At 37.9% G+C, this 10,000-nt stretch overlaps 1 protein-coding gene across 1 annotated transcript in view; it reads right to left on the reverse strand.

Annotated features, from left to right (window-relative positions):
• Positions 1–9,022: 9,022 nt before the first annotated feature.
• The window catches only part of LOC128688678 (transmembrane protein 132C dtn), a 42,473-nt gene continuing 41,495 nt past the window's right edge, over positions 9,023–10,000 (reverse strand). Inside the window, exon 8 of the mRNA XM_070084405.1 lies at positions 9,023–10,000. This exon is cut by the window's right edge and continues 1,367 nt beyond it. The gene's annotated coding sequence lies outside the window, so the exon portion shown is untranslated.

A 10,000-nucleotide genomic window follows, 5' to 3' on the forward strand; every position in this document is an offset into this window, starting at 1 on the left:
CATGATAAAGTTATATATATATATATATATATATATATATATATATATATATATATATATATATATATATATATATATATATATATATATATATATATATATATATATATATATATATATATGTCGTGCCGAATATGTAAAACTGGTCAATTAGCAAGAACTCATTTAAAATTAAGTTCTTTCTAAAAATTTTTCTTATACGTTTAAAGATACATTTTTTTCATTAATGTTAATGTAAAAATTTATAATTTTGCACCAAAAGAATCTTAGAAAATTTACCTAACCTTATTATAACATGAACAATTTATTTTACCCTAACCCAACTAAATATATTTTAGATTTGTTTACAATAATTTACTACTAAACAAACACAGTGAAATATATTTTTTTTCGTTAGGCTCAGAATGATTTTGGCGAAATTATTGCATACACAAATTTTCACTTGTCCTATATGGTAAGATGAGCGTTGCTATTTAAGCCAAGATCGCAAGTTCTGCCTATTCGGCACGACATATATATATATATATATATATATATATATATATATATATATATATATATATATATATATATATATATATATATATATATATATATATATATATATATATATATTATTTATTTATTTATTTATTTTTTTATTTATTTTGTCTTCTAGAAATAACTTGTATATTTTACAATATTCAGCTCACACAAAGGATAAATCATACACTGTTTTGTATTAGTGTAAAGATATTTTATCTCACATCCTTACAGCACTATCGACTGTACAGTTTGTAATAGTTGTGACCAGATCCCACAGTGACCATCTGTGACCCTGTCGTTGGGACCCAGGCCTTGAGATCAACACATGTTTGATTTACACACACATATCCAGTGTTATCATCATTACTCACAGTGAACAGGAAAAAAAATGATAGGCAAAAAGAAAGTTTTTTTTTTCCCCACATACTCATTCCAAATATAACTTCGACAACATTTAGGGAGCATTACCAAAAAAAAAAAAAAAAAACGACGTTGTGCCCTGACCACAAAATCTTCAGCTTATTATTTATCGAGACAAAAATCACCCCAAGAGAAATTATTTCATTTGAATTCTAGTTTTTGTTTCCCTGGTTGGGGCGTGTCTCTCGCCTTATAAATAAATTATTAAGTAATTTGTGAGTTCGGGCAATAAATTAATATATTTGTTTACACGTAACAAGTATCACATATGAAAGTCTGTGAGACAGATAACAGCATCAGTTTATTGTTATTAGACTTAACAGTGCAGGGGAATAACCAAAAAATCAATGAGCTTACAGAAAAAGGCAGGAAATAAGGAAAATGTTGAATGAGGAATAAGGTCACGGCCCTTGACCCTTGCTGTGAAGGGTCATGCCTTGAGTCTGAAGAGCTCTTGATCCAGGGAATTGGGGCCAGCCTCCCCTTCCTTGGCTCAAACCTGAATATCTCTCGTTCGTAAGCGCTGTAAGACCTCTACAGGTTTAGCGCTTTTCTATGAGTATAACACTAGTGGCCACATCGAAGGCAAGATATAGCTCCTGGCCCGACTCTGAAATAGCAGGATGGGACAAGAGTACAGACAAGAGTCACAGAAGATAGAAATAACGAAATATACAATGAAGAATTTCATAAATATTTAAAAAAAAAAAAAAAAACTGAAGGAAGGATGGGACGAAATATTGATGAAATTTGACCACTGGAAAGTGGTAGAAATTGTAGGCTTAATGAGAGAGGTAATTGATGAGACACGAATAATAATAATAATAATAATAATAATAATAATAATAATAATAATAATAATAATAGATGAGGCACAAATAATAATAATAATTGATGAGACACGAATAATAATAATAATAATAATAATAATAATAATAATAATAATAATAATAATAACTATGCTTAAAGGAAGACGTGAGGTAGGGAGCATCGTGTAAAAAACACTAGGCTAAGCTTTTCTCTGGAAGTTAAAATAAATTATCTTGTAAAAATGAGTAAAAGATGCTGTTAAAAATGAGTCATACGAAGATGAAAATTCAGGTATGAAATTCCTAGGACGAGGAAAGTGACATTGCAGGAGACACGAACATCCATTTTAAGCCTTATGAGTAGTGTACATACAGGTCATTCTCACATTTACACCTAGGGAAGGGGGGGAGGGGGAAAGGGAGGGATATAAATCTCGTTTTGGTAGGTCTAGGAATTAAAAATCTCGGTCACTCACGTCAGTCTTCTCGTGACTTGAAGGGGTCAGGGGCGAGGCCGTCACTTAACAGTTATCTATGGCAAGTCGTTGATGTTACTAAGACCTTATTACTTTGCAGCTATAAAGGTTCGATTTTTGTGTTTTCAGCTAGTCCGTGCAATAACCATAACTGCAGCCCTCAAGACGGCAGAGAGAGACTTGCACAACACAACTGGGAGCAACTCCGTCCATCTCAACACCCGAACCTCCCCGACAAGTCAACAAAGTCCGTAACTATAGTGGATATGGCTTACAATAATCTTCAATAGGCTTTTGAGTACAAGAGTAAGGCTATCTTTGTCATTGAGAACACAATAAACACAGTGTGAGGTCACTACTACCCAAGGGTCATCGGAGTTTACGATTTCTGACTGTCATATCTACACAAGCGGCAAGCCTATGATTTTACGACACGAAAAAAAAAATTGTATTTCTAAATCTCTCTGGAATTTTCCTCCATGGCGCGTCACAGTTTGAACATTTATTTCGGCGAAACACAGCGCTACACATGCGGGACAACGCCGGAAAGTGAGGTGGATGGTGAGACTCGGCTTAGATGTTTGAAGTGTGATAAAGTGACTCGGCTTGAGAGTGTAAACATGGTTGGTAGTGTCATGTGATCAGAGCCTCCAACACGCCTTGTGCTGAATGACCTGCACGGGTTTAGTGCTTCTTAGAAGTATAATAATATGCAAGATACAAGCTTCTCCTCTGACTAGACGATGCGTCCACACACACACACACACACACACACACACACACACACACACACACACATACACATACACACATACACACATACACACACATACACACATACACATACACACACACACACACACAGTCGACTCCCCAAATTTGCGAGTTTTCTAATTCTCAGAATTCAGTTATTCAACATTTTTTTTCCAGATGGGCAACTTGCGCATCAATTCTATTATTCGAGGCTATTTTCAGGGAAGGTGGTGGTGGAGGATTGATGCTCGCTCTAAAATTTTAAAACTACTCATATAATTTGATTAAAGATGTGGCTAATACTTTTCCATATGGTTTTATATATGTCACTGTTAACCAGATTTTAAGTACATTTAAAAATGAAAAGGATTTCAGAAACACGAAAATAATGAAAATTTGATTTTCCTTATTTAGATTATTATGATGTTTCGTTCTAGATTCGCAAGAAGCACAGGGACGTAGCCCTAGTGAATTTTGGGGAATCGACTGCGTTATTAAAAAAAAAAAGCTATAAAACGATTAATAATTTTTAAAGCTATCTTACGACTAGAAATATATCCAGAGGTATTAGTTTAATCTGCTAAAGTTACTAGAGTGTTTTAATTACTGTATCATTGTGTTGGCACCTTGATCATGTTACAGCCAGGACAGACGTCAATTGCCAGGACAGACGTCAATAGCCAGGACAGACGTCAATTGTCAGGACAGACGTCAATAGCCAGGACAGACGTCAATTGCCAGGACAGACGTCAATAGCCAGGACAGATGTTAGTTATATAGCCAAGACAGACGACAATAGCCAAGACAGATGTCAATAGCCAGGACAGACGTCAATATAACTATTTTTATGGTGTAGTAGAACCCAGCAAGAGATGCACAACTATTAAAGTCTGGGATGCGCATGTTTGGAATCTGAGTTTATTTATCTGTCAGTTTTGGTCGGCTTTGTCAGGCTGTAAGGGGGATACATCCATGCAGTTAACTTCCCAGCTGTTGACATGAAAAATTAATGATAATGAAAAAAAAACTGACTATCACGTACGAGAAAACTCGTAAGAAGTTAAGGTGAACTACATAATAAAAGAAATTGTTAAATGTGATTTTTTTTTAACACAGGTTCGAACAAAAAAAGTGTCTTGGGAAGTCAATGTTATGCAACAAGAGTTGTATACATTCCCTGCTGTTTTCCAGAATGGCAAAGTGACCCTAAGAAGAAACACATTCGCCATCACTTGCTTTGTAAACGTCTTCTTCATTATTATTATTATTATAATCAAAAAGAAGCGTTAAGGAACGTCTTCAAAAATGGTGAGACGACGACCCAGTGATCCACAAACTTCCCGCCTGACCTCTCAGGTGCAGGTACAGTACTTCTCACCTCCAGAACATTCCATCTATCAGGTTCCTCAGAATCCCGTCATACATGTTAAGAAAGTCGCACTCAGACAGTCTCAACTATTACAATATTTGCGCCTCCGCTCACTCTTGTCTCACTGAAGTTTTATATTAGAGTGAAAGTAGCAAATTTTTTAAAAAGGGGGAGGAAATTTTCAAATTGAAATTCACGCTATTAAACAATAATACATTTAAAGTTTTTTCCTAAATTTTAGAGAGTAAGGAGGGGAATTTCTATGCTGCTGGGACATAATAGGAAGTGTGTGTGTGTGTGTGTGTGTGTGTGTGTGTGTGTGTGTGTGTAAGATTTTGAAAGGTAAAAAATGTGAAAGTAAGTGGTATGAATAGAGGTGAGTGTGGTCCATGTGAGCTGACGTGTTGTTGGAGTGTGTTCCTGGTAATTATGAAGGGATTCAGGAAAACTTGTTAGTCTGACCTAAGTCTTGGAGTTGCGACACTACCTGATTTATATATATATATATATATATATATATATATATATATATATATATATATATATATATATATATATATATATATATATATCAGTAACATGATGTGCGCGCCTATCAAGAAAGACAACTAGGGGGCACATAACTGCGAATTGTTTTTCCTTGAGTGAGAAATTAATGGTGTTATTTTTTCCAGTTTGTGGTTTGTGCTCTGACAGTTAACGAAAGGGTAAAAAAAATGAGAGGATGTTGAGACGCTTGGGAATTTAAACGATATTTATGTAGGGGTGTACTGACAGTTTCTTGCCACCCAAAGCTAATTAAAGTTAACGGTCAGACACCAGCGTAAATCCGTAAGTGTCAATGACGCTAAGGAACCACTGGCTCATGGATGTAATAAGAGACATTGATTTGAGACCTGGTGAGCCTTTGCATCGGATCAGATACTTCCACTCCTCTCCTGGAGTATCCCTTCATTGTTTACACATTTCGCTGTAGGGGGTTTTCTACATGTTCAAATATCAACATTAGGCTAATTCACTTTTATATTCTCTTTCAGATTACCTTATAGTTATTTCACTCTTGTTGTTCGTTGTGTTTCCATCATACAACCCCCGTTCATTTTGCATTATCTAAAGATTAATTGATTATCAAATATTTGCTAAAATCGATAAGCGGCTCATCGGTGATCCAACCGGAAATTAACAAGTGTTATCGGGGAGCTGGAATGAACTGTCTCCAGCTCACCTCTGTTAATGTGTCGTGTTATGAGCCTGGCACAACATCTGAAGATATTCAGATGTTGTGACATGAGATGTTTCAAATACAAGAGGATAGAGGGGGTCCTTTCATACCATGAACTTAAGTTATTTTTTTTTACACTAGAGAAAATGTTCAAAATTTTCACCATGAGGAACTATATTATTTACACGTTATGTTATTGTGAGTATCAAGATTTATTAACGGCAACTCTCACAGGACGAACTAATACCATGGCACTGCTGATATGTCAAAATAGTTAGAATAATTATGTAGCTAATTGTGCTAAAGAACATCGCGCTGTATAATCTAGTACAACAAAGTATGGTTAATAACACTTAACGTTGTTCTGCCTCAACAAATTAAGCTCGCAAATTTCTGATATAGCTTCAAAACCAAGGTTGGATCCCGTCCTTGTAAGAAAGTGTATGACTTTCAGTACATTACAGAGCGTGCGTTTAAGTACGTTGAATATGTCGCCCCTATTGTTTGCAAGGCGTACTAGCCATTTTCTCTTAAGTTTAAGTCAAGTTTGATTAACTTGATCATGGGAACAAGTTTGTAAATGATGACTATATCAAGCCAGCAGTGTGTTTTCCCTGCCAGTAGTGTGTTCTCCATGCCAGAAGTGTGTTCTCCCTGCCAGCAGTGTGTTCTCCCTGCCAGCAGTGTGTTCTCCCTGCCAGCAGTGTGTTCTCCCTGCCAGCAACGTGTTCTCCCTGCCAACAATGTGTTCTCCCTGCCAACAATGTATTCTCTCTGCCAGCAGCGTGTTCTCCCTGCCAACAATGTATTTTCCCTGCCAGCAGCGTGTTCTCCTTGCCAACAATGTATTCTCCCTGCCAGAAGCGTGTTCTCCCTGCCAACAATGTATTCTCCCTGCCAACAGCGTGTTCTCCCTGCCAGCAGCGTGTTCTCCCTGCCAGCAGCGTGTTCTCCCTGCCAACAGCGTGTTCCCTCTGCCGACACTCATGATAAGCTGATTTCTCCATAAACACTAGTTTAAGTTCCTCAGATTCCGGCAACCTCTCCCCTCATCTACTCTACATGCTAACATCCTGAAAGTTTTTTTTTATGATGATTAGTTTTTTTTCCAAGGTTGGTTTTCATGCTAATTTTCCGTTTCGAATTTTGATTTTTGTTTGATCTGGTAACGACAGCATTGGGGTTCTGAGCTCGTGGGCTACGACCCTAAGACTACATTTGGTAAGTATCGTTTATCCTCACACTGGCGTCCGTACTAATAATATCGAGGGTACTGTGACCTAATTAATGTTTGCATAAATAACTCATTACCATTGTGACCAGATATAAACATGTAAATAGTTCATTACCTTTGTAACTTGCGCTCCTAACAAAATTCTGCGGCCCAGTCCCTGGACCCATTATATACCTCTGTAATCCTTTGACTATCACCCACAGGATGGGAATGGGGTACATAATAAGGATATTAAAAAAAAAATGTGAGCTGGCAATAGCAGACCAGTACTGAAAACTCAAGGTAAGATGCCTCTTCATGTAGCGCAGTCCCGACCCCCAAGACCATCTTGTATGTACATAAAATGGTTCAGAGAACCGACGGGGTGGTGAATTTGACATATGCACAACACTTGGGTATCGATTGTGGAAACGTTTCGCCAGCCCATGGCTTCCTCAGTCCAGTACAGAGAAGAATGACTGAAGATCAGAAGGAGTTTGGGGTAATCAGTCCCACAGTCGATGTGATCAGTCTATCAGTTTTATCAAAAATTAATGGACTGATCACATCGATTCTTGGCAGAAGGACTGATTACCTCAAACTCCTTCTGGCCTTCAGCCATTCAACTCTATATTGGACTGAGGAGGCCATTGGTTGGCGAAACTTTTCCATAACAAAGATACCCAATTGTTGCGTAAGTGTCAGATTCATTATCTTGTATAACTTCCTTAAGGAGATCGATCGTGTCTTATCCTTCTCAGTACCAGAGTAAAATGATTGAGTAAAGTTAGTTTATTTAGATTTTTGATAATAATAATAATAATAATAATAATAATAATAATAATAATAATAAGTCTTTGGGAGAGATTTTTGTGTTTATGATTTTAGCCCTAAATTTTTTTTCCCTAATTTAAAGATCTTACTTGTGGGAGCATCCAGATTGTTGGGGGGAACAAAGAAGAATATATTTCGAAAAGAAAGAATTTCCACACAAAAAAATGGCTCACCTTTCATATCAACAGAGCATCAAAAACTGGCTTCGAAAAATCGTTTTTTTGACGCTTGAATTCTTGACCGGATTCAGCTGAAATTTCACATATATCAGGTTAATGATAGCCAAATTTAACTAATTGTAACACTCCAAACAAATGAAAAAAATGTCTTAACGAGAATTTTTTTTTTTTGACTAACAGAAAGCAGACAGTTAAATTCGACACACTGAAAAACAATGCCCTGGCATGTTATTAATATCGCTTATCCGGCAACGTGTTTTTAACATCGCTTATCGTTTTAAGGAGGTAAAAGCTGCTATCCCATTAATATTTCCACATACTGCCCCATCAGATATCTTCTATGACAACACAGAATCAAATATAATTACCTCTCATTATGACTCACGAATTCGTAATAACACGATTGCAAACAAACCGCGGAACGGGTGAGGTTACACACTGGCCTGGAGTTTTAAGTCTCACTCGCCGTGGCTTCACCCGTTCCGTGGTTTGCCTCCCATTTTCTACGGGTTAATATTTCCCCCCCACCTTGCATCTGTTGGAGGAATCATTTTGACAACACTCGCATTTCCACTGCCTGATTTATGATCCCCGCGACCTGTGTGCCTCTCGTCTGCCAACACTAGACTATGAATGGCTGTCTAGCTTATACTGTGTGAGTTGTACCTTAGAAAAGGGTATGTAATGATTAGACAAACCCTGTTGACCTTGCCTGAGCCCCTACCGCAAGTCCTGGACAGACTGTAAACACGTCAAAAAACGTGTTCCAAGTGCGATGAGTATATAACACGGGTCACAAACGCTTTGAAAACGTGTTACAAACGCTATATGATACAGGGGTTGCAGGTGCGTCACAAACATGTTTCTAACGTGTCGACTCTGACCACAGGTCATATATGTGTCACAAACATGTTCCAAAGGCGTAAAGACTGAAATTTAAGCCAAAAATGCGTAAAAAACATGTTTTAAATACGGAGAGTCTAAAACACGTCTCAAATGCATCACAAACATGTTGGAGCACACTTGTTAGCATTTTCCTTGAGCATGTTTAAAACAAGCTGAAAGTGACGACAAAGAAATTACGGTACAGGTCAACAGGACTCTGCAGATAAAATTGACCAGCCATGATGTCTTGCAGTATTTCTCACACTAATGGATGCAAGACGCTGCAGAAAGAGCCTTAGTAATTACTGCGAGAAATTAGCGACACTCCACGATTCCCTAACAGTACTGCAGGCCAGCATAACAGCACTGCAGATCAGCATAACAGCACTGCAGGCCAGCATAATAGCACTGCAGGCCAGCACAATAGACCAGTATTGCAGCACTGCAGGCCAGCAACATCACACTTGTACCAGTAATGCACCCTAGAACTCCTGTAGACAGGAGAGTAATGCTGCATTTAGGTATAGCATTATTGCGGGTAATATGTTTGAAGTACTCATGCACTGTCTAACTGCACCAAACACTAGATGCTTTGTTTTCCTATCCATGATATATTTCTACAAATTATCTCCATTATTAACCATATTCCCAGATTGCTCCTGTGTCGTGAGCACAAGACGCAGTAAGTGATACCTACAACAAACAAAACCAGCCGACGCTCTCAGTTAACCCAGTTCGTTCTGCCTTTCTTGGTTACACTTTAATCAAATGTATTGAGTTCGGAATGGTTACTGTTTAAGGTTTCGTCTTTTCTGTGTCGTAAGCTCACAGCAGTATAAGAGTTTGAAAAAGTGGTTATATCCTTCTAGATACATAAACACGGCGGGATAGCGGCAAGGGGCCTGACTCCCGCCCCTACCATTACATTCCTGGCACCTCAGTGCACCTAACACTCCGGCCTAAACAAGACTAGCATACTTACAGGTGACATATAATCCTAGCCTAAGTTGAACACTTGAACAAAGATATACCTCTTATTCATGCCATAAATTCTCTGCATCATGTATAGCAGTCATTATACTCTTGGCCACATCTATGTAACATATTGAGGGGTCATGTACTGGTTGCCTGGAGTCACTATATGCACATTCGAGCAGTGAAGCTCAGTTGCGCTCACGGGTGTCCACACGAAGGTTGAGGCTATCTCGCTGGCACTCCCAGGCAAGTCACTAAATTCACGATTTATACAGTTTGTGAGGCGAGACAGTCTGCTTTAGTGAGGCAGGCGAGAAAGATTGCATTAGTGAAGCAACAC

Source organism: Cherax quadricarinatus, chromosome 13 (genome assembly GCF_038502225.1).
Source record: "Cherax quadricarinatus isolate ZL_2023a chromosome 13, ASM3850222v1, whole genome shotgun sequence".
Taxonomy (NCBI): domain Eukaryota; kingdom Metazoa; phylum Arthropoda; class Malacostraca; order Decapoda; family Parastacidae; genus Cherax; species Cherax quadricarinatus.